Source organism: Zea mays, chromosome 7 (assembly GCF_902167145.1).
Source record: "Zea mays cultivar B73 chromosome 7, Zm-B73-REFERENCE-NAM-5.0, whole genome shotgun sequence".
In the NCBI taxonomy this organism is placed as follows: domain Eukaryota; kingdom Viridiplantae; phylum Streptophyta; class Magnoliopsida; order Poales; family Poaceae; genus Zea; species Zea mays.
This window is the reverse complement of record NC_050102.1, coordinates 40454476-40478315: the sequence shown is the minus strand read 5'-3', so window position 1 is coordinate 40478315 and position 23840 is coordinate 40454476. Positions and strand designations below refer to the sequence as shown.

Genomic DNA, 23840 nt, shown 5'->3' with positions numbered 1-23840 from the left:
TTTCTGGCCTAGTTTAGTGAAAGTTTTACAAGTCCTAATTAACCCCCTCTTAGGCATCACATGTTTCCTTCATACCAGGACTCGCCCGCGCCAGCGAGTCCCCCTGCTCGGCGCCATGGGTTGTCGCGCCGAATAGTGTTACCTCAGCGCCACAGCGTACGGCACCGAGGAGTGTCCAAATCCGGCAATAGTTTCTCTAGGGGGCTAAATGTGAATTTTCTTCATAAAAGGGCTAAAATGCAAAAAAGGACTGGACCGGTCGCTACGTGTGTCCATGTCCCACAATATTTGGATAATGTTTTGGATATGTGAACATTTACTTCGCCATCAATTTGGATTCAAATATATTTTTTTGAACATCGATAATAATAGTCATCGATATTATTTATCGTTTAGGACAACGACACGATCTCCAAAATATAGATTTGACCAATGTTTTTAAATACAAATACACTCTTAATACATTTATACTTTTATAAAAATTACTTTTTAATATAAATCGGTACATATAACTATTTGGTTTGAAAACTAATTAACAAAACAGTTATTTGTAGTAAAAAATTTATAAGTTTGACTCAAACCTTGTCCAAAACGACAACTAATATGACACGAGAGAGAGTACAACCTAGAGCATCTTGACCAGTTTTCTATGCACAAAAGACACCTAAAAATTGCATCATACAATGAGTTGTCTTTAAAACCAGTCACATCATAAATGCTATCAAGAGACAATATATATATATATATATATATATATATATATATATAGGGAAGAGGTAATGGAAGCCCTGGGCTTCCGTTAGCGGGCGAAGCCCCAGCCAGGGAGACCGAACGGGTCGCGTTAGGCCCACTGGACGCCAGCCTGCGCCATTTATGCAAAGGATAACCACGTATCCCGCTTTACACGCGACATGCAATTACGCAAGCATAAATTTGTGTACAAATGTGCATAACTCATGCATAAATGGAATCTTTGCATGCCAGGAATCGCGCGCACGAATATCTGCATGTGCTAGACGCTTACGATTGCATAACGTTGTGATACAAGATAGCGTAAACCATGCAAACGTTCACGGCAGGTTTTGGGATAAGGCAAGACGTGATTTTCGTGCGCGAAAATAAAGGCGCAGTTACGGCAGGAAACTAATACAACTTTACAGCCGCGTCCACGTTCGCTCGTCCATCTGAATTATTGGCGGCGGTTAGCGGCGGCGGAAGTGAGAGGTCCGGCCGGCGAAGAATATGTCGACCACCGGCGCTGGCGATGACATCCTGCCTGTACCCTCTATGCATAAGCCAGCAGGTACGTCAGTTTCAATGGACATGCAACCTGTTTTGTCTGCAATCGCCCCATACACAGAGGGTGTATCTGTTACTCCTCCGGCTGCATTGAGGGCACCTGGACATATCGAAGAGCACACAAAAACAGCAGACGTGGTCGGCGCAGAGAAGCACATCCCCATGAGACATATTGGGCCACATGAACAGGACACACCTCATATTCTTCAAAGCCACGTAAGTTCTCCCGTATTACGTTAAATTTAGTCGCTATTGAATCGTAAATGTTAAATTTCTGTGCGCAGCCGGACAATATTGATATAAGATTGATACCTAAAGTCGGTATGACATTTAGTAACGTGGATGAGGCGTATAATTTTTATAGTCAATATGCGTACGAGGTAGGATTTCCGTTGAAGAAATATAGGGAGCGGAAGAATTGTAAATGGTTGAACTGTTCAATAGAAGGAAAGAATGCTGAAAGGGTAGCTGGAAATCCAAGGATACGTAACACATGTTCGAAATGAACACAATGCAAGGCTGGGATGAAACTTAAAAAAATCTACGATGACGCTAAAGAGAATGTTATTTCTGTTCGGATTGATCTGGTAAACTATGAGCATAATCATGAATTTTTGAAGAAAGATACAGAAAAAGGGCAATTGCAATGCAACAAAACACATGATCGTGAATATATGGAGTTCCTTAGTGCGATGCAAGAAAGCAGGATTCCACCACATTGCATTATGGATTTTGTTACAGAAATGCATGGTGGCCCAGAAAACGTTCCAATAACCGTGCAGGACATGAGTAACCTGTAAGTGTATTATGCATTGACAATAATTGTATTTTATATTACATAAACAATCGTAATGTGTTGAGTTAGATATAGTGCATAATCATTACATTTTTTGACAGGAAAAAAGCATGGCAAAGGGAGAGAAATGCAAATGATGTGTCAAAGCTGTTATCTTTTTTTTCATTATGCAAGAAAGATAATCCACAGTTTTTTTTCAGACTTTCAACTGGACAAAGAAGGGAAAATTTTAAGCATATTTTGGTCCCATGCTAGCCAGCAAGCCGAGTACATTGATTTTGGTGATGCAGTGACTTTTGATACTACACATAAGACTAATATGTATGATAAGCCATTAGGCATGTTTGTTGGCTCGAACCACCACCTACAATGCACAATATTTGGGTTTGCTTTACTAGGAGACGAGACAGTTGATACATTCGAGTGGGTATTCAATACGTTCAAAACATGCATGGGATGTGACGGACCACGAGTGATGCTGACAGGTATGTTGTTATAAAATGGCTCGTAATTATTATGTATTGTACTATATGATATCATATTGTCTTGCATGATGTTATGTAAATTTATATATTTCAGATCAAGACCCTGCCATGCCAATTGCACTTGGCAGAGTATTCCCAAACACAATACATCGATTGTGTTTGTGGCATGTGCAAAACAGGTATATGCCTCACTTGAATGAATTATATGCAAGATTTGAGGACATGGATTTCAAAACAAGGTTCCAATCTATAATACATCATCCATTGAATGAAATGGAGTTCAAGGCTGCCTGGCAAATGATGCTTGATGATTTCCACCTACACGAGAACAACACCCTTGCCAGATTATATGAAATACGCAAAGATTGGGTACCTGCATTTTTTAAAGGAGATTATTGTGGTCTTATGGTCTCTACACAACGAAGCGAGAGCATGAACAAGTTGGTGAAGAGTGCCCACGTGGATGCAAACACACCGCTTCATCAATTTGCAAAGCAAATGATGAAGCTCCTGCATAGTAGGAAGATGAAAGAGGCCAAAGAGGCACTAGGATGCATGGTAAGTGAAAAAAATTAATAAACATATGTTTTATGCTATTAGAAACAAAACAGTATTAATACTATATTGTGTAATTTGCAGGGTCAAAAGGATACAACTACATTGTATATGTTTGAAATAAGAGTTGCAAGGGCATACACTAGAGCTGTGATGACAAGGTTTCAGGAGACAGTAAAATATGCAACTACATACCGAATAGACCGTGATACAGAGGGTGAGGAACATGATTGGGTGGTGAAACATACTACAAGATCAAATAAAATTGTTTGGGGTCAACACCAATTCAAGATAAGGGCTGATGTAGATGCCGGAAAGTATTCATGTGAGTGCAAGCATTGGGAGCATACAGGTATGTTATACTATATAAAATTATAAAATATTACGAATACATAGCTGTTTACGATTAATATATGACATAATGTATGTTTAATCAATTATAGGTCTATTTTGTGTTCATCTTGTACGCGCTTTCATGCATCTACAAATTGAAAGGATCCCAAGTGAGTATATTTTGCAACGATACACATACTCCGCGCATCAAGATGTGGCTTTTTCAAGAGACGATAGAAATTTGAAAGGAAAAGATGGAGAAACTAGATCATATAGACAGAAGATGTTGCTTAAAAAAGCAATGAAAGTAGTACACCATGCGAGTATGTCTAAAGCTGGGAATGATAAAGCCCTAGAGATGATGGACGAATTATTATGGTTATTGATGCGTGTGGAGCCTGATATAGGTACTGGTGAGAGTTGTGGCACAAGTGTTTGCGATGACATCCAGGTACGCACCTCGTGATGTTATGAATTTTGCATAATTACTTGTCGAATATGATCCATGATTGTAATGATGATATAGGTCGAAGCGTATGAAACAGAAGAAATGGCTATAGACAACTTAGGCAAATTAGATGATGGGAACGAGGTATGGAACAGATCTTTATAATGTATTACATATACAGCACTATAAAATTTGTGTCTTCACTGGAGTTTGTTTTATTTCACAGGAAATTTTAATGGGCTCTAATACAACTGAATGCAATACTAAGGATGATCAATGTAATATGCAGATATTAACATTGGAACATAACACTGACATTCGGCTGGTTGAGAGTAGTTCTATGGATGTGGAAGCTAGAAAGGTGAAAACATTGCTACAATATATGATGACATACGATAATGTAAAATCTGACTTGATATCTTTGTTTTGTAGAAACTGGAATTTCATATGGAAGGTGTAAACTTAACAAGACCAGATAAGGCCAAGCCTAAGGGAAGAACAATCAAAAGTAGTGAGCAACAAGTTTTAAAATTGGGTGCGAAAGGAGCTAAGAAGATGAGCAGGAAATGCCAGAAATGTGGCATAGCTGATGGTCACAACAGTCGTACGTGTTTAACTGTCGAGGATAATAGGGTTCGATTGGCTAACCTATATGGACGTAAGCGAGGACGGCCTCCTGGTTCAAGGAACAAACTCATAGCTGCAGCCCCGCAATGGAATGAGACATCAACGTCGAAAAAACGAACGGTGGATGTCGGAGATGATGATTCATCTGGTAGAGAGTAGAAGACCATAAGATACAAATATTTCCTTGTGTAAATGTGATTCCTGTGTTCATTTGACAACTTCCATAAAGAATCATAAATATACTTGCAAACTGGCATAAATGGATGTGTAATTTGTCATAAGCTTTAACAGTTATGCAGCAGTCTGACTGTACATATACTTAGCATACATGTATGTGAAAACCTGCGTAACTCTGCGTTGTGTAATGCATAAGATGGTAAGCCTGTGAACCATGACTGTACAAAAAATGACTCTGCGTTGTGTAATGCAAACTGGCATAAATGTCTGTGTAATTTGTCATAAGCTTTAACAGTTATGCAGCAAACTGACTGTACATATACTCCGGTCAATAATTATATCGTAAACATGCATACTTCCAGATAGGTTATGCAGTTATGCAGCAATCTGACTGTACAGTTATGCAGCAATCTGACTGTACATATGCAGCAATCTGACTGTACAAACATGCATAATACTGTCAATAATTATATCGTAAACTCCGGTCAAGAAACATGCATACTTCGAGGTTATTGACATAACAATATTGTACAGGAACCTGGAAGAATCAAATGCAAGAAACACACATTACATTTCAAACACAGTTTGGAACAACATTCCAGTTTAGAAAAAAGCTGATCCCAAAGTTGTCAATGACATAACTAAGAAACGTCTACGGACTTTGGCCATAATATACAGTTATGACTGATCTGAAGTTTAGGGAACCATTGTATACAAAATATATTACATGACCAAACTAAACTACATCCTTTAGACCTTGAATCTTTGGATGTCTTGGAGCAGCGATAATGCTTTGTTCTTCGGGTGGAATGTGATGTAATGCAGCGCAAGAGACCGTATCTCACTGGTGTTGCCCTGCAATACAAAAACACTGAGTTAGTTATACCTCTGTTCCATGTGTTGCCATGGGCCAACTATAGAATTAAATGGTAAATTTGTACGTACTGCTTCTATGTCTGACCGCAAAGATCCTTCGTCGCATTGATAAAATAGAATGTAACCCATGACATAAAACCCACAGTCATTTGATCCAGCTGCCATGTTAGGACAATTTTGGCACAAGTCAATTGTGAAGTTACCAAACTTGGGAAAGCATGTACTAGGCCGCACATGTTGTATTGCTTTGTTTAATCTGCTCATAATAACCTTAGCCCATGGTAACTTTCTGCCACCTGAGCCCAAATGTGCAAAATGATAGTCCTTCCATGTAGTTCCACCAAGTGTTGGTCCATATGGGTTGGAATCTAAAATATGAATGCACTTCTTGACCTTGTTGACAACATACAATGTCCAATGCCCCCTGCTTACCATGGGGACCATGATCTGACCGTGTAAAAAAAGCATAAAATTAACAGGGTAACTTACAAAAGCATAACAATGTGATATGTTCCATTTAAAAGGAATTGTGTTTGGATTATGAAATACGATTGTTACCGCTTTGCATTGGTCCAACTCATCTGTCTCAGGTAATGAATTGTCTAGAAGTGTGTGGAGTACAGATTCATCAAAAGGTTGAGGGTTGCGACTGTGTCGTTCCTGTTCCTCAAAGTTGAGTATTGACTGTAATAAACAATATAAATGGAGTGAGTGTACTTGGGTTGATCTAATTTGTATATGAAAATGGTGTATGTAAGTTACAATAGTTTACCCCAACATTAACATCAAGAACTAAACTGTTCGAACTCATGGAAGTGTGCTGATTTTTTGCATCATCAATAACACATTGGATGAAACACTGCATGAATCCATTGTCGAGACACTTCCCATCGGCAAAAGATTCATATATGTCAGAACATGTCGCTGAATATTCACCATAATCTATTATGGTCCTGGTGAATTTTTTATATCAATTAGAGAGGTGGCGTAAATGTACAAACATATAAACAAATTTAGATTAAGTATGAACTTCGTACCTGCCGGTGTCAGATTGCAGACCACACAAATATTCGCGTAGAGCTAACACAGTTTGCATCTCCGAATCAAGAGAAGCCTGGCCAACCTGTGGAGTGTTTGTAGCTGGATCGGTTTCAACATAAACCTAAAAATATATATGAAAATATACATAAAACTCTGTGAACAATTTTGACAACTATAAAGAAAATGAAAATTACTGAGCTGACATAAAGTGGAATATACGTATGTGGAATGAAGTGTCATAAACTGGCATAAAATTAATGAGCTGCCATTACTGATACATATCAAGAGAAAGAAATATTCTTGCAAACTGCATAAATGAATGTGTAATTTATCATAGGCAGCTAGCAGTTATGTAAAAACTGCATGCACATCTACTCAGCATATATGTATATGTAAATGGGCATAACACTGATTTGTAAGATGCGTAACCTATTTAGACTGTGAAGCATGGCTGTACAAAATCTGTGAACAGTTGAACACTACAAAGAAAATGTAAATTACTGAGCTGACATGTTCAGATGGAGTCTGATCAAAGCATGGACCACTGTCAGGCAAGTCTGTTTCTGCCACTTGTTGTACGCCGCCAGTAGACTAACAATGATGGTATAAATGGATTACAAATTTAGTAAACTGCTAATGAGAATATAGAAAAACCACGAGGGGGTTTAGACATACCTTGATTTGCGGAGTCGCATCAAATATCGGCGCGTCAGGATCCATGTGTGGTGTTGCTTTAGGAGTGACGTTTGTATTGGTCGGCATGTTCTTGCCACCGTCACCATGTTTACCCTGAAAGAATTGTAATGGTTATATGCTATTTACATAAAACGATTAATAGAACCCTAGAATGAAAAAATACAAATAATAATAAAAACATTACCACTGAGGTTGTAGGTGTTTTGTTCTGTTTCGTTATATTTGTATGAACCAGTGGATCAATATCAGCTTCATCGGGACAACTTTCTAATAGTACACGAATATGTTGTTGCCTTAACAGTAATTCATGTACCTGTGTGTCTGTAAACTGCGTATCCAGCTGAGAAACTGGAGTAGACATATCGGGTACAATTGGGGGGCCGGACACGTACATCCTTCTGTACGTGTCATGAAAACAAATAAAACATTGTTAAAAATAATGGCATCAAAACCATATCGATAAATGATTGCATGTAACACCCGGTTTTAAAGGGACAAAACCGGGTGCATCTCATACATGCGCCAAGAAGACAACATATATAATAACAGAGTGTATAGAGATAAATGTCATAAAACATCAGAGTACTTATTACATAGCGGAAGTCTTATTACAAAATAAAATAATAAAGATAAAGCGAACTAAGGATCGTCGGCGCCAATGTCGACTGAGAAACGCCACCTAGATCAGATCGAACTCCTCGCCTTGTGGCTCCTCCTGAACCACCTGTTCTTCTCCTGTGGGGGGGGTGTGAGACAGCAAGAGTGAGCTCACATACGTTCATCGCTCAACAAGTTGTGGGGAATAATGTGGCATGAACTCACCAAAGGTGGGAGTTCATGAAGTGTAAGGCTGATCAATGGAATAAAGGCTGAAGCTGAGCATTGCTTTTAGAAGTTGGTCAAAATTTTATTAGCAGTTACTAAGTGTAAGTAAATACCAAACCTTAATAATAATAAAGAAAAGTAATAGTAAAATAATCCCAATGCGATGCAAATGTCAAATTGAATTTAAGTTCCATAATTAATCATGTGAGGGTCCGAGCCGCTCTTGACCGTGAGCACGGCTAGTATACTAGTTTTACACTCTGCAGAGGTTGCGCATCTTTACCCACAAGTCGTGTATCCCATGTTGCCTGGGTTTGCAAGGCCCTTAGACACTACCGAGGTGAATGGCTAGGGATCCACTACGAGGCCTTTACAAAGTTCCACTAGCTTCCGAAAACCCGCTACAGTTTATAGGAAGATCCAGTACAGGGTTCCTGGCTGACAGCCATCGCAGCAAAATCAACCAGGGACCTCCCCGCACTGACCTCTCCCCTACTGCCCTTGCCCCTTTCGGGTAAGGTAGTCTTCCACTAGCTTTCCTAATTAGTCAGCCAAGGGCGTCCCATTATACCCTTGTGGTAGCACTGTTTTCCCGGGTGGTCGCTCCATGTTCCCATTAATTTAATGATCTTAACATGAACAATAATAATAACAAGTTAATAACAGAATAGTCATGAATAGTGCATCTCCATACCCAATCCACATAAAGCAATAGCAAGTACTACCCAAAAATATTTCAGGGGTGAACAAGGTATAGAGGTAATCAAAACTGGGGTAACATAAAGGCTCCCATCAAAATTATCCTATGCAGATCATTAAAATTAATAAGAACATGGCTGGGAAAGTAAGTGATCAAGGGCACAACTTGCCTGCAATGAGCTCCTGCTTAGCTACTTCTACTTGTTGAAGCTCAGGTTCCACAGTGGGTTGCTCGTCTACTCGCATCAACACAATACATACATAGTATAGCCAAAATTAACATCACATCAAACATGTAAATAACATATACAATAAAAATCTAGACATTAAAATAAGATCCTAGGAACTGGAATCACTAAATTTGGAGTTATAGATTTTAAGATACGAATTTCTGAAGGTTTTATGTATTTAATACGAGATTAAGTGAAAGAATAATTTTAATGTGTTTGTCATGCCAGAACAGAGGCACTAATGGCTAGACAATAATATTACAAAAATTTAGGAACTGGAATGAACCAATTTGGAGTTCATATGAATTTTCTACCAATTAAACAAGTTCTAGTAATTATTTTTGTATTAAAAATGCATTTCTGATTTATTTTCTCTGTTTTTTCGAGTTCTCTGGACTGGGCCTTAATAACTGGAAAACGTAGGGGCTAGCGGGTAATTTATACCAGACTCAGCGCAAAGTACTCTCTGGATGGCGGGTTGAATCCAAGAAAACCCACGGTCTCTTTAGATAATATGCCTCGCGAAGGGGGGTACTGGCCAAATCTGGCCGTTGGATCTCGACTCAACCGCTCGGATTGGATCAATCATCCAGTGAAACGATAAGTGAAACGGGCCACTGGATTCAAATCCAACGTCCCAGATCTAAACGCCTAACCCGACCCCCGACCGATCGATCAGAATCGAACGGCTTCCACTTTGATGGCCGAGACAGTATTTTTCTTCTAATCGCGGCCAATCCTGGTGCATCCGATGGCCAGGACTCCTTCACCTACGCCCGCGGCGACCAGAGCGGCAGTGCCAGCTCCGCACGGCGGAGACGCCATAACCGGTTCTCCACCCGCTCCCCACGGTGTACTGATACTGGCCTAGATGAGCGCGAAACGAAATTGACGCGATACCGAGTTCGGTTAAGGGATTAATACCGGGAATTAGGTCTCCAGGAGGCACGCCCGCGGCGCACGGCGGAAAAATCAAGGCAGTGCGACGCCGGTGAGCAATTGCCGTCGCCACGCGGTCCGCCCCACCAAATTTCTGGCGCAGAAAGCTTCCGTAGACGAGTAGGATCCTCCACGTCCCAACTCCGTGAGCGAAAATCCCCCGACGACGGCTATCCCCGGCGGCGGCCCGCCCCCCTCACGGTTTATGCTATTCGCGGCGCTGCGCTTGCTTTGGTTCTCCCGCGGAGGAAGGCAGAGAGGATGAGAAGGTCGTGAAGATGGTCCGAGGTACCCGCGGTCGAGCTTTTATCGCCCCATCGAGCTTGGTCCGTTGGCGAGAGACTCGGTCGGCGGAAGAAGCGGCAGAGATCCGATTCTGGCGGAGGTAGTTGATGGCACGTGGGTCCCGCACGTCATCGGGCGAGGCAGTCCGTGGTGCGGTGTGAGAAAGAGGACTGACCAACAGGCCCGCAGAGAAGTGGCTCGCGCGAGAGTGTGAGACTGTACCATGGGGTCAGGGTGTCAGCGCCCACCCGTTAGCTGGGCCGCGCGCGCCTGCGAGGGAAATAGGAGGTGGGCCGAAATGGGGGTTAGGCAGCCCACGTGAACAGTTCTGTTATTTTTATTTTCCTTTATTTTCTTCTCTCTTTATTCACCATTTCAAATTTGAATTTTGGTTATGAACTTCATCATTGATCCAAATATATATTAATTCATATATTAATGGAAGGAAAATATATTCCTCTTTATATATATTATTTTTTTTATTTGCATAGCATTTTCCTCTCTTTTCTCAATTTCTAGAGTTTTCCTTTTTGAATTAATATATTTCTTGTCACACTATTCTATGTTGTCACAAAATGCACACAAAATAAAATCCAGCATGATGCACAATTTAATTGAGTGTCTTTTGTTGATTATTTATTGGTGTAAGTGAGGTGTCCACATGAAATGATGAATATAGATAACACACATATGTATACCGGGACATAATTTCTCTTTTTAGATTTTTCTTACAAAGTGGGTATTACAAATCCTACCCCCCTTAAAAAGAATCTCGTCCTCGAGATTTAGGAAGATCTAGGGAAAAGGTGGGGAAAATCTATACGAAGTTCTTCTTCTCTTTCCCAAGTTGCTTCATCTTCACCGTGGTGACTCCATTGCACTTTGCACATCTTTATAACCTTATTCCTCGTAACTCGAGTCAGAGTATCCAAAATCTTGATGGGGTACTCCATGTAAGTCAAATCTCCCTGAACACCGAGCTCTTCCATTGGTAACTGCTTCTCAGGGACACGGAGACGCTTCTTAAGTTGAGATACGTGGAACACATTATGCACATCAGATAGATTATCAGGTAGCTCGAGTTGATAGGCCATCTCTCCAATTCGCCTAAAAAAACTCAGAATGGTTCAATATAGCGAGGGGACAATTTGGCCTGGACTTTAAATCTCCTCATTCCACAAAGTGGTGACACCTAGAGGTACACATGATCACCTTCCTCAAATTCCAGTGGTCTCCTTCTATTATCAGCGTAGCTCTTTTGTCTGGTCTGAGCTACCCTTAAATTCTCCCAAATTATACGAACTTGTTTTCCTGCCTCTTGAATAAGTTCGGGTCCAAAGAACTGTCTTCCTCTAGTCTGGTCCAAAAATAGAGGAGTCCTGCATTTCCTGTCATACAGAGTCTCGAACGGTGACATCTTCAGACTGGCCTGGTAACTATTATTATATGAGAACTCAGCATAAGGTAGACTCTTGTCCCAACTACTACCATGCTGAAGGGTACAAGCTCTCAACATATCTTCCAGCACTTGGTTAGTCCTTTCAGTCTGTCCATCAGTATGAGGTAGGCCGAACTAAAATTCAACTTCGCATCCGTATTCTCATGAAAACTTTTCCAAAATCTAGGGGTAAACTATGATCCTCTATCCAAAATGATCTTCTTCGGTACACTGTGTAGAGACACAATCTGAACCATATATAACTCTGCCAATTAAGATACCTTATAAGTAGTCTTGACCGGAATGAAATGAGCCACTTTGGTCAGTCTATCCATAATAACCCATATATAGTCATATCCTTTCTGGGTGCGAGGCAATCCAGTAATGAAATCCATATCAATCTCTTCTTACTTCCACTCGGGTATCCTTAATGGGTACAATAGTCCAACTAGCCTCTGGTGTTCAGCCTGAACTCTTTGACACACATCGCACATAGCCACATGTGCAACCACATTTCTCTTGAGTCCATACCATCAATACTTCCGCTTCAAAGCCCGATACATCTTGGTACTACCAGGATGAATAGAATAATCCAAGTCATGGGCTTCCTTTAAAATAGCCTCACGAAAACTATCAATCTCAGGGACACATATTCGATCCTTGAACCATACTGTGCCTTGCTCGTCTTCCATGAATTCCGGACCTTGACCTTCAGTAATCAAATCCTTAATCTCTTGTATCTTAGCATCATCAATCTGTCCTTCTGTGGATTTCTTGCTCCAAGGTAGGTTCCACATCAATATAACTTCTTCAGTGTGAGCAGTTACTATCCCCAGGTTAAGTCTCCTAAAATCCTCAACAATCTCATCGGGTAGCTGGGCAACAACAGCCGAATGAACATGCTCCTTTCGACTCAAGGCATCTGCAACCAAATTTGCCTTGCCCGGGTGATAGTGAATCTCCAAATCATAATCCTTAATAAGCTCCAACCAACGGTGTTGCCTAAGGTTGAGATCCTTTTGAGTGAATATATACTTCAAACTCTTATGATTCGTGTATACTTGACACTCGGTTCCCATGACATAATGTCTCCATATCTTAAGCGCATGCACAACGGCTGCCAATTCTAAGTCATGAGTGGGGTAGTTCAATTCATGTTTCCGCAACTGACGAGATGCATAGGCGATCACATGTCCTTCTTGCATGAGCACACATCCCAATCCTTGGCCACATGCAACACAATAAATATCAAATCCTTTCTGTAGGTCTGGCATAACCAACATTGGTGGTGACATCAATCTCTTCTTCAATTGATCAAAGCTGTCTTGGCACTTTTCGTCCCACTTGAATTCTCTTTCCTTCACCAAAAGCGAGGTCATAAGCTTAGCAATCTTAGAAAATCCTTCAATAAATCTCCAATAATATCCTGCAAGTCCCAAGAAACTTCGGTCCTCCGTAACCGTAGTGGGTATGCTCCACACCACTATCTCCTTGACTTTAGCAGGATCCACTGATATCCCTCCATTAGAAATGATATGTCCAAGAAATGGCACCTCGCCAATCCAAAACTCGCATTTACCGTACTTGGCGTAGAGTTGATTATCTTAAAGCTTCTGTAGTACCAATCACATATGTTCCTCATGATCACTATCACTCTTGGAATAAATAAAAATATCGTCCATGAAAACCACAACGAATTTGTCTAGATCATGCACCTTATTCTTCAGATCCATAAAATAGGTTGGTGCATTAGTTGGTCCAAATGACATAACGGTAAACTCATATAAACCATATCGGGTTGAGAAATTCGTCTTGTGAATATCCGATGGCCTAATCTTCATTAGGTGATAACTCGGTCGGAGATCAATCTTCGACACCTCTCATCTGAATAAATCCTCAATACGGGGTAATGGACACTTGTTCTTCATAGTGACATTGTTAAGGGACCTATAATCCACGCACATCCCTTGCGATCCTTCTTTCTTCTGTACAAATAGAACCGACGCTCCACAAGGTGAAGAATTCGGACGAATGTATCCAGCCTCTTGTAATTCCGTTAATTGTTTCTTAAGTTCCTTTAGTTCTTCTATGGACATCCTGTATGACCGTTTGGGAGTAGTAGTAGTCCCAGGTAAGAGATCAATGACAAACTGAGCTTCCCTATCTGGTGGCATCCCTGGTAACTCTTCTGGGAAGACATCCGGAAAAATCTTTAACCACACGGATGTTGTCACCCACAAACTTCTCATCTACTAAGAATGTCGCAAGTCTGATGGTGGTAGTTACTGCAACTTCAACTTCAAATCTTTGTCCTTTGGAACTGGTGAGTTATATGGTTCCCTTAGCATAGTGTATAAACCGCCTTTGCCTTTCTTAACCATGACATACCAAGAATCACGTCTATAGTGCTCTCTTCTAACACTATAGGGGTAGCAAATTTGGGTTAGGAATATAGGGTAAGAAGGAAGAATTGTAGACAAGACAGTGATTACGAGGAATGTTACTACGGGGGATTTATTAGCTAAGCAGGTTAATATTTTACCCACCATAGCTAATTTATTACCTTATGCTGGCACATGCTAAGATATCCATATGTAATATTTCAATCAATCAAAGAAGCAAATCAGACATTTTTCATCAGAACAATCAAACAACATTTTTATTAGAGAAAATATTTTTTTCCTTAGGTCTCCTATCTCTTAAAAATGTCATAGGGGTAGGAATTCCAAGGTGTGAAATCCATCTTGTCTTAGAATAGAAAAGGTAAGAATGATCAGAGTAGAACAGTAGAAGGTGAGACAGGATCAAGATAAGTATAGGAAGAATCAGGGTGAGGTAAGTATAGAATGAATCAGAATAAGATAAGTAGGTAAGGGTTTGTCCATTTCTATCTAGGTTTCGTCCTACAGTCAACATTTCCTCTGATACCACTTCTGTAACACCCGGTTTTAAAGGGACAAAACCGGGTGCATCTCATACATGCGCCAAGAAGACAACATATATAATAACAGAGTGTATAGAGATAAATGTCATAAAACATCAGAGTACTTATTACATAGCGGAAGTCTTATTACAAAATAAAATAATAAAGATAAAGCGAACTAAGGATCGTCGGCGCCAATGTCGACTGAGAAACGCCACCTAGATCAGATCGAACTCCTCGCCTTGTGGCTCCTCCTGAACCACCTGTTCTTCTCCTGTGGGGGGGTGTGAGACAGCAAGAGTGAGCTCACAACCGTTCATCGCTCAACAAGTTGTGGGGAATAATGTGGCATGAACTCACCAAAGGTGGGAGTTCATGAAGTGTAAGGCTGATCAATGGAATAAAGGCTGAAGCTGAGCATTGCTTTTAGAAGTTGGTCAAAATTTTATTAGCAGTTACTAAGTGTAAGTAAATACCAAACCTTAATAATAATAAAGAAAAGTAATAGTAAAATAATCCCAATGCGATGCAAATGTCAAATTGAATTTAAGTTCCATAATTAATCATGTGAGGGTCCGAGCCGCTCTTGACCGTGAGCACGGCTAGTATACTAGTTTTACACTCTGCAGAGGTTGCGCATCTTTACCCACAAGTCGTGTATCCCATGTTGCCTGGGTTTGCAAGGCCCTTAGACACTACCGAGGTGAATGGCTAGGGATCCACTACGAGGCCTTTACAAAGTTCCACTAGCTTCCGAAAACCCGCTACAGTTTATAGGAAGATCCAGTACAGGGTTCCTGGCTGACAGCCATCGCAGCAAAATCAACCAGGGACCTCCCCGCACTGACCTCTCCCCTACTGCCCTTGCCCCTTTCGGGTAAGGTAGTCTTCCACTAGCTTTCCTAATTAGTCAGCCAAGGGCGTCCCATTATACCCTTGTGGTAGCACTGTTTTCCCGGGTGGTCGCTCCATGTTCCCATTAATTTAATGATCTTAACATGAACAATAATAATAACAAGTTAATAACAGAATAGTCATGAATAGTGCATCTCCATACCCAATCCACATAAAGCAATAGCAAGTACTACCCAAAAATATTTCAGGGGTGAACAAGGTATAGAGGTAATCAAAACTGGGGTAACATAAAGGCTCCCATCAAAATTATCCTATGCAGATCATTAAAATTAATAAGAACATGGCTGGGAAAGTAAGTGATCAAGGGCACAACTTGCCTGCAATGAGCTCCTGCTCAGCTACTTCTACTTGTTGAAGCTCAGGTTCCACAGTGGGTTGCTCGTCTACTCGCATCAACACAATACATACATAGTATAGCCAAAATTAACATCACATCAAACATGTAAATAACATATACAATAAAAATCTAGACATTAAAATAAGATCCTAGGAACTGGAATCACTAAATTTGGAGTTATAGATTTTAAGATACGAATTTCTGAAGGTTTTATGTATTTAATACGAGATTAAGTGAAAGAATAATTTTAATGTGTTTGTCATGCAAGAACAGAGGCACTAATGGCTAGACAATAATATTACAAAAATTTAGGAACTGGAATGAACCAATTTGGAGTTCATATGAATTTTCTACCAATTAAACAAGTTCTAGTAATTATTTTTGTATTAAAAATGCATTTCTGATTTATTTTCTCTGTTTTTTCGAGTTCTCTGGACTGGGCCTTAATAACTGGAAAACGTAGGGGCTAGCGGGTAATTTATACCAGACTCAGCGTAAAGTACTCTCTGGATGGCGGGTTGAATCCAAGAAAACCCACGGTCTCTTTAGATAATATGCCTCGCGAAGGGGGGTACTGGCCAAATCTGGCCGTTGGATCTCGACTCAACCGCTCGGATTGGATCAATCATCCAGTGAAACGATAAGTGAAACGGGCCACTGGATTCAAATCCAACGTCCCAGATCTAAACGCCTAACCCGACCCCCGACCGATCGATCAGAATCGAACGGCTTCCACTTTGATGGCCGAGACAGTATTTTTCTTCTAATCGCGGCCAATCCTGGTGCATCCGATGGCCAGGACTCCTTCACCTACGCCCGCGGCGACCAGAGCGGCAGTGCCAGCTCCGCACGGCGGAGACGCCATAACCGGTTCTCCACCCGCTCCCCACGGTGTACTGATACTGGCCTAGATGAGCGCGAAACGAAATTGACGCGATACCGAGTTCGGTTAAGGGATTAATACCGGGAATTAGGTCTCCAGGAGGCACGCCCGCGGCGCACGGCGGAAAAATCAAGGCAGTGCGACGCCGGTGAGCAATTGCCGTCGCCACGCGGTCCGCCCCACCAAATTTCTGGCGCAGAAAGCTTCCGTAGACGAGTAGGATCCTCCACGTCCCAACTCCGTGAGCGAAAATCCCCCGACGACGGCTATCCCCGGCGGCGGCCCGCCCCCCTCACGGTTTATGCTATTCGCGGCGCTGCGCTTGCTTTGGTTCTCCCGCGGAGGAAGGCAGAGAGGATGAGAAGGTCGTGAAGATGGTCCGAGGTACCCGCGGTCGAGCTTTTATCGCCCCATCGAGCTTGGTCCGTTGGCGAGAGACTCGGTCGGCGGAAGAAGCGGCAGAGATCCGATTCTGGCGGAGGTAGTTGATGACACGTGGGTCCCGCACGTCATCGGGCGAGGCAGTCCGTGGTGCGGTGTGAGAAAGAGGACTGACCAACAGGCCCGCAGAGAAGTGGCTCACGCGAGAGTGTGAGACTGTACCATGGGGTCAGGGTGTCAGCGCCCACCCGTTAGCTGGGCCGCGCGCGCCTGCGAGGGAAATAGGAGGTGGGCCAAAATGGGGGTTAGGCAGCCCACGTGAACAGTTCTGTTATTTTTATTTTCCTTTATTTTCTTCTCTCTTTATTCACCATTTCAAATTTGAATTTTGGTTATGAACTTCATCATTGATCCAAATATATATTAATTCATATATTAATGGAAGGAAAATATATTCCTCTTTATATATATTATTTTTTTTATTTGCATAGCATTTTCCTCTCTTTTCTCAATTTCTAGAGTTTTCCTTTTTGAATTAATATATTTCTTGTCACACTATTCTATGTTGTCACAAAATGCACACAAAATAAAATCCAGCATGATGCACAATTTAATTGAGTGTCTTTTGTTGATTATTTATTGGTGTAAGTGAGGTGTCCACATGAAATGATGAATATAGATAACACACATATGTATACCGGGACATAATTTCTCTTTTTAGATTTTTCTTACAAAGTGGGTATTACATTGCATAACTTTTTTATATTGACGTAAATACTTTAAACAGACTAACCAGCTGTCTGGGGAAGAATATCATCTGATTTTGATGTGGTTTTCTGCACATCATAAGCATCTTCGTTGTCACCCGCCTCGGCACGGAGGACCTCATCAATTAACTCGCCAAAAACATCAGATAGATTGAATTGTTTCTCAACAATTTGCTGAAGAGTCTGTTTAATAACTGAACACGCCTTACCAACCTCCGCATCAAAATGTGACAGCTTCTCTATGAAACCCATGCGGTGGCGGGATGGAAGCTGATTCAGCTTGCTTGATATCAAATCCCTGATGAGCGGGAGTTCGATGTGAATTGAGTGCTGTCCAGATGGGTCAGGACGAGGAACATCAAAAGTGTTGGTCCTGGTCTTATGCTGTTGTAAATTGAAAATTATTAAGTAAATGTATAGCATATCACTGAATATTATGTTGAAATTCTATGACAAACAAATATATAAATAGAATCATGCCTTGAATTGTGCATGAACGGGTGGTACATCTGTGTAGCAGGTCTCTGAGGAGCTTCGGAACTAAAAAAAATGTGTGAAAGATGGAGTAAAACTTATACAAACATATTAAATTGATAAATGAGATTCATATGTTTAATGGAAAATGCAAAACATCATCACAAATATGCTTACAAACGGGCATAAAGGTATGTGAACGTTATCATATGCATGTAAATAAATGATTGACACATAAAAAAAATACCGAGCAATGTCCAAATGCTTCTTCTCCTTTGCGTATCTTGCCCTTGTCAGCTCTTGTCAGGGCTTGAATAATATTCCTATCAAAGTATTTGATTCGTGGTGTTCCACGTTTGTTCTGGGGTGCCACTGAGTCATGCAAATGATCCAAATAATACAGCTGCAAAAGGCATAACATGAGTCATTATAAGACATAGCAAAAGCATAAACTACGTGTATATGGATTTTGCATACAAGATTATGGGTACATGTAACAGACAAAAAAAGGATATGCTTACAAGAATAACGATGGAACATCCATAGATGGTTGTAGAAACGTTCGTAACGCTCCTATTATGCCACTTCTTGGCAGCTTGGCATAAATCATTGAAAATAAGCTGGCACCAGTCAATCTGGTGGAAACGATCCATCTGCTCGGTTAAAAGAACCTCATGGTTCGTTAGTCCCCAGCTGGCAGTAGGGAACAACAACCTATTGAACAATATCAAGAAAAAGCATCTGATGCTTAAATCATCGTCAGAACCTTTCCTCAAACGATCTTGTAGAGCTGTAACCCCAAAGTCTTCTTTCGATAGACCAAGTTCAGCTCTCAAATTGTTGGCAACAACAGCTTCATCGATTCCCAATGCAGTTCCTCCCCCAGCATTCGGTAAACCCAAAATTAGGTGCACCGTATCCTTTGTAATTTTCAGCTCCTTTCCAGGGCCAGCTCGAATTGTCATGTCATTGTGGTCGAGCTTTTCCATCAGCCAAGCTAAGTGTGATCTGCTGCCGAGTGCGTCCAGTCTCATATCAAGAATACTAGAAAATCCCCTACGTGCAATTGCTTGTTGCTGTCTGTCATTTAATATCTGTATGCTTACTAACACATCTTGGGGGTTGCATCTGACGTTCAGCCTCTGCTGGGAAAAATATATAAAATGAATATTGTAAACATTTACATGTGCATAATCGCAACACAATGTTTAACTCAGACATCAAGACAACATGATTTCACGCATAAAAATGATATATTGCCATAGACATAAATATCTAACCTGTCGGGGTGGGGGCACTGCTTTCCTCCGCTTAGTGACTACCTTCTTCAAAACTTTCCCAGTGCTGTCGTCCAAGTTACGCTTCTTGGATAATGGCATAAAGTCATCATCCTCATCAGCAGCATGCCTTGTTTCGGGTCTAACAGTCCCCGCCGGAGCACGGGGTATGTCAACGCTGAAGCACTCCTGAGTAGACTGGATTATGATCCGTTTTGGATTGGAAGGTGGTCGGTCTACGTTCTTCATCACTGATGTTCCTGCCAAATGAAACAACACATATACATAAAATACGTAAAGGATCAAAAAAAAGATAAGCACAAAGTCAATTCAGATCAGTTCATGACCATACATTGCATAAATGTATCAACAAAGCAGCATAACACAATATTGTAAATTGCATAAACTTGTGAGACTAACTTGATAAAAAAATCTGCTCATATGCGACATCCAATTAATGTATAACCTGGTTATTTCGTTTGAGCTGGCCCAATTTGAACAGCAATAGGTTTTATGGCATAATGTATTGATGTATGGATCATACTTCTGTCAACAAAATCAGCATAACACAATATTGTAAATTGCATAAACTTGTGAGACTAGCTTGATCAAAAAAATTCTGCTCATATGCGACATCTAATTAAAGTATAACCTGGTTATTTCGTGTGAGCTAGCCCAATTTGAACAGCAATAGGTTTTATGGCATAATGTATTGGTGTATGGATCATACTTCTGTCAACAAATCAGCATAAACAAAGTATTGTAAACTGCATAAAGGTGTGATAGATTGCATAGTATACATTTGTGTCTCCAATTAACTATAAATTTATAATGAATTGGTATTTGATAAATCAAGCAATTGGCAAAATAATAATGTGAACTCTATCTACGATTCAGATTGTAAGAGTTAAAGGTTGATGGCTTACCGGAATGTGGATGGGCCTGGAGGGCGGCTGAATCCGAGACACCTGTGCAGGGGACAACCCAACGCGACGCGGGGCTGTGTCAAATGCGTTGGGGACTCGACGTTGGGGACGGACCTCGCGACGGGGTAGGGGACTCGGCGTTCGGCCGCCGCGGTGGAGAAGATCGAGGTCTCGGTCTCTGACGAGTAGGAGAACGCAGGGGCGGCACAACCGCCTCCTCGATTCCGGGGCCCTTGCCGGAGACGAAGAACAAGGACACGGCCTGTGTGCGGCGGAGAAGGCGAGGGCGAGCGGCGGAGAAGGCGAGGGCGGGTCTCTGCGGTGGTGAAGGAGAATGCGACGGCGGGGGAACTGCGGGGGAGAATCTTAATGCGACGGCGGCGGTTAGTCTAGGGTTCGCCGGGCGTGGAGGAGAAGCAGCATACGGCGGCGAATTTGGCTAGGGTTCGGCGGGAGCGATAGTTACGGGAGAGCTGAGCTGAGAAAACGAAAGCTCAGTTCCTTGATTCGTGGGCCCGGTATACGTAAACTGCCCAGATTGCGGGAACACGATCTTTTCGTGGGCCCGGATGCCGCGAGACGTGCGCACATCAAAAGAGTGTAAACGGTAACACAAAAGAGCATAACTCGTATTTATAATTGACATAACAGTGTATTACATTAAACCAGTAAAGCGTGCGTGCCGGTCAGAGCACCTGGTCGGTTTCTGGTCGGGGCTTCCTGTAGTTAGAGAGAGCCCAGGGCTCTAAATACTATATATATATATATATATATATATATATATATATATATATATATATATATATATATATATATATATATATATATGTATATATATATATGGAGTGTCGTGTAGAGACAGTCTCTTAGTCTGTCTCTTGTATTTTTTACATTTAACCCTTTAGAGTCTTCTCAAGAAACGGGATATTAAATAGAGTTGTACATGCCCCTAAGAAGGTTGGTATCCATGGTTGTCGGTAAAAGTGCACTGCAAACTCAAGATAAACTTCAGCTAAAATGGTAAATGAAGTAGATATGTCATCTTTTTCTTAAGTGTATGGTTGCATGAAGTATGAACCAAGTTCAAATTCAACTTTACTAAAATATTCTGGTGAAACCTAAATATAAATTGAGAAAATAGTAAAATGGCCACTTAATGGACTTATCTTTCATTTTTAAAAAAAATCAAGAATAATTTGAGCCATTTGATCGATGAAAATGTAAACATGTGTTCTTCTAATATGAGATAATTTATTTATTCTTGGTACCCGACTAAAGTATCTTGAAGAATTGAAACACGTGATACATATAATTATCGCATCTACTCAATATCTATGAAATATTCGTGATGGATGTTGTCCGGATTTAGCTTGTCTTGTACTCTACACATTTTTTGTATTTGTACAGCTAAAACAAATTATAAAGGAAAATATGGAAACAAACAAATAATATTTGTCTGTATACGGTATAAGGTGCGATTACGACCTCAACGTGACGCAGCGACGGATACACGCGTGCTGTGACCGTCTGTGAGCTTGTCAGCTTCGGACACAGGACAGGCTGACGGGAGGCATCATACTTTGTAGCGTTTGTACTTTGTACGTGCTAGGTCCCAGCCTTGTGTTGCATACATCAAAAAGGATTTCACTCCGACTATTTTGCACGCTTATGATTTTGAGAAGGTGAAGAGTTTTCCGGAGTACTATAATACAGTGATTGATGCCAATGCGAAAGCAGAAAGTTAAAGACCTTAATAACTTCCAGATGTGTAATGATTGGTCATGTACTTTCTACATTCATAAATATATGACATCGTTTGACTCTTAAAAAAATTTGACCACTCGTTCTATTCAAAAAAACAATAAGTTATCATTTATTTTTTTGATTTGTTTTATCACTTAAGGTAGTTTGTGTTTGACTTACAATTTTATATTTTTGAATAAATATTTTGAATATGACGAGTAGTCAAAGTTTTCGAAAAAAGTCAACGATGTCATATATTTGTGAACGGATGTAGTATTTGATACTCCCCCAACCCTGAAATAGAATTCGCTTTAGACTAAACATACATTCATTAATAAATCTACGAATGATGTTTGTTTGTATGCTATATTCATTATCATTCATTTGAATGTGGACCGAAAAAGATGATTGGAAAGAACTATATTTTGGGATAGAAGGAGTAACAAATGTTGTCCGTGCATTGTTCGGCATTGGGAAGGGAAGGACCAATCATGGACGCTAGATTTGTGGGCAGGAGGCGCTTCAAGATGCTTAAAGCATGTTTGAGTCGACTAACAAGAGAAATAAAAGTAATCATGCATTGAAAGCGTCCGACAAGAGAAATAAACATGCTTAAAGCATGTTTGAGTCGATTATTTACTCTAGAGAGACGCGGGCTTCGTGCATGGCCAAAAGCATAGAAATATGCCAAAAACCATCATTATTACCCACACTGTTAACTAAATCTATGGCTAGATAAATGGTGAACCACCTATAGGAACATCCCAGATTTAATCTACAACATGTATCACACCGATGATCCTATGAACATATGCTAATGTAAACCAATGATCATGCATGTGAACATGGATTAAGACCTCCAAAGATTTCCATCCAAACTAAACAATGAGATTAAACATGTAAGGCAGGGTGCCAGATGCTTATTGATCTCTTGAGTTGCTAAATGTCATGCATGTTGTACCTTGCATGTCATGGAGTGTAGAATCTAGGGATGGGCACTTTTTTACCATAAACCGAACCGAACCGTACCGAACCGAACCGAAATTTCGGTTTTTTCGGTAGTTCGGTTTCGGTTTTTGTACCTCAAAAGTTTGATTTTCGGTATCGTAATCGGTTTTCACCATATACCAAACCGAAATATCAAAAAACTGAGTTACCTAACTTAATCAATTCTAAAATTTGGCTATTCGATTATGTGAAATAAATGTGTGAAACAATTAAACTGTTATTCACATATTTATATGTGATGTATGATCTATCTCTAAATATTTGTACCCATATAATTTTTACTTTTTAAAATTATGTGTAATCTATCATATAAACTTTTTGTATGTGTTTTCTTGAGAATAAGTTTGATATTCGGTTTTTACCGAAAAAACAAAGTAAAAAACCGAAACCGAACTTCTCGGTTTTTCATTTTCAAGAAAACCGTTTGGTTTCTAATGTCTAGGAAACCGAAGTTTTT

At 40.6% G+C, this 23840-nt stretch overlaps 1 long non-coding RNA gene across 1 annotated transcript; it reads right to left on the bottom strand.

The window, feature by feature from the left end:
- Window positions 1-18414: 18414 nt before the first annotated feature.
- On the bottom strand, window positions 18415-19047 carry LOC109940732 (uncharacterized). Its single transcript, XR_002263361.1, has 3 exons — window positions 18951-19047; window positions 18677-18832; window positions 18415-18495 (listed from the first exon to the last, which is right to left on the bottom strand). It is a non-coding gene; the product is annotated as an uncharacterized lncRNA (long non-coding RNA).
- Between the last annotated feature and the right edge of the window lie 4793 nt (window positions 19048-23840).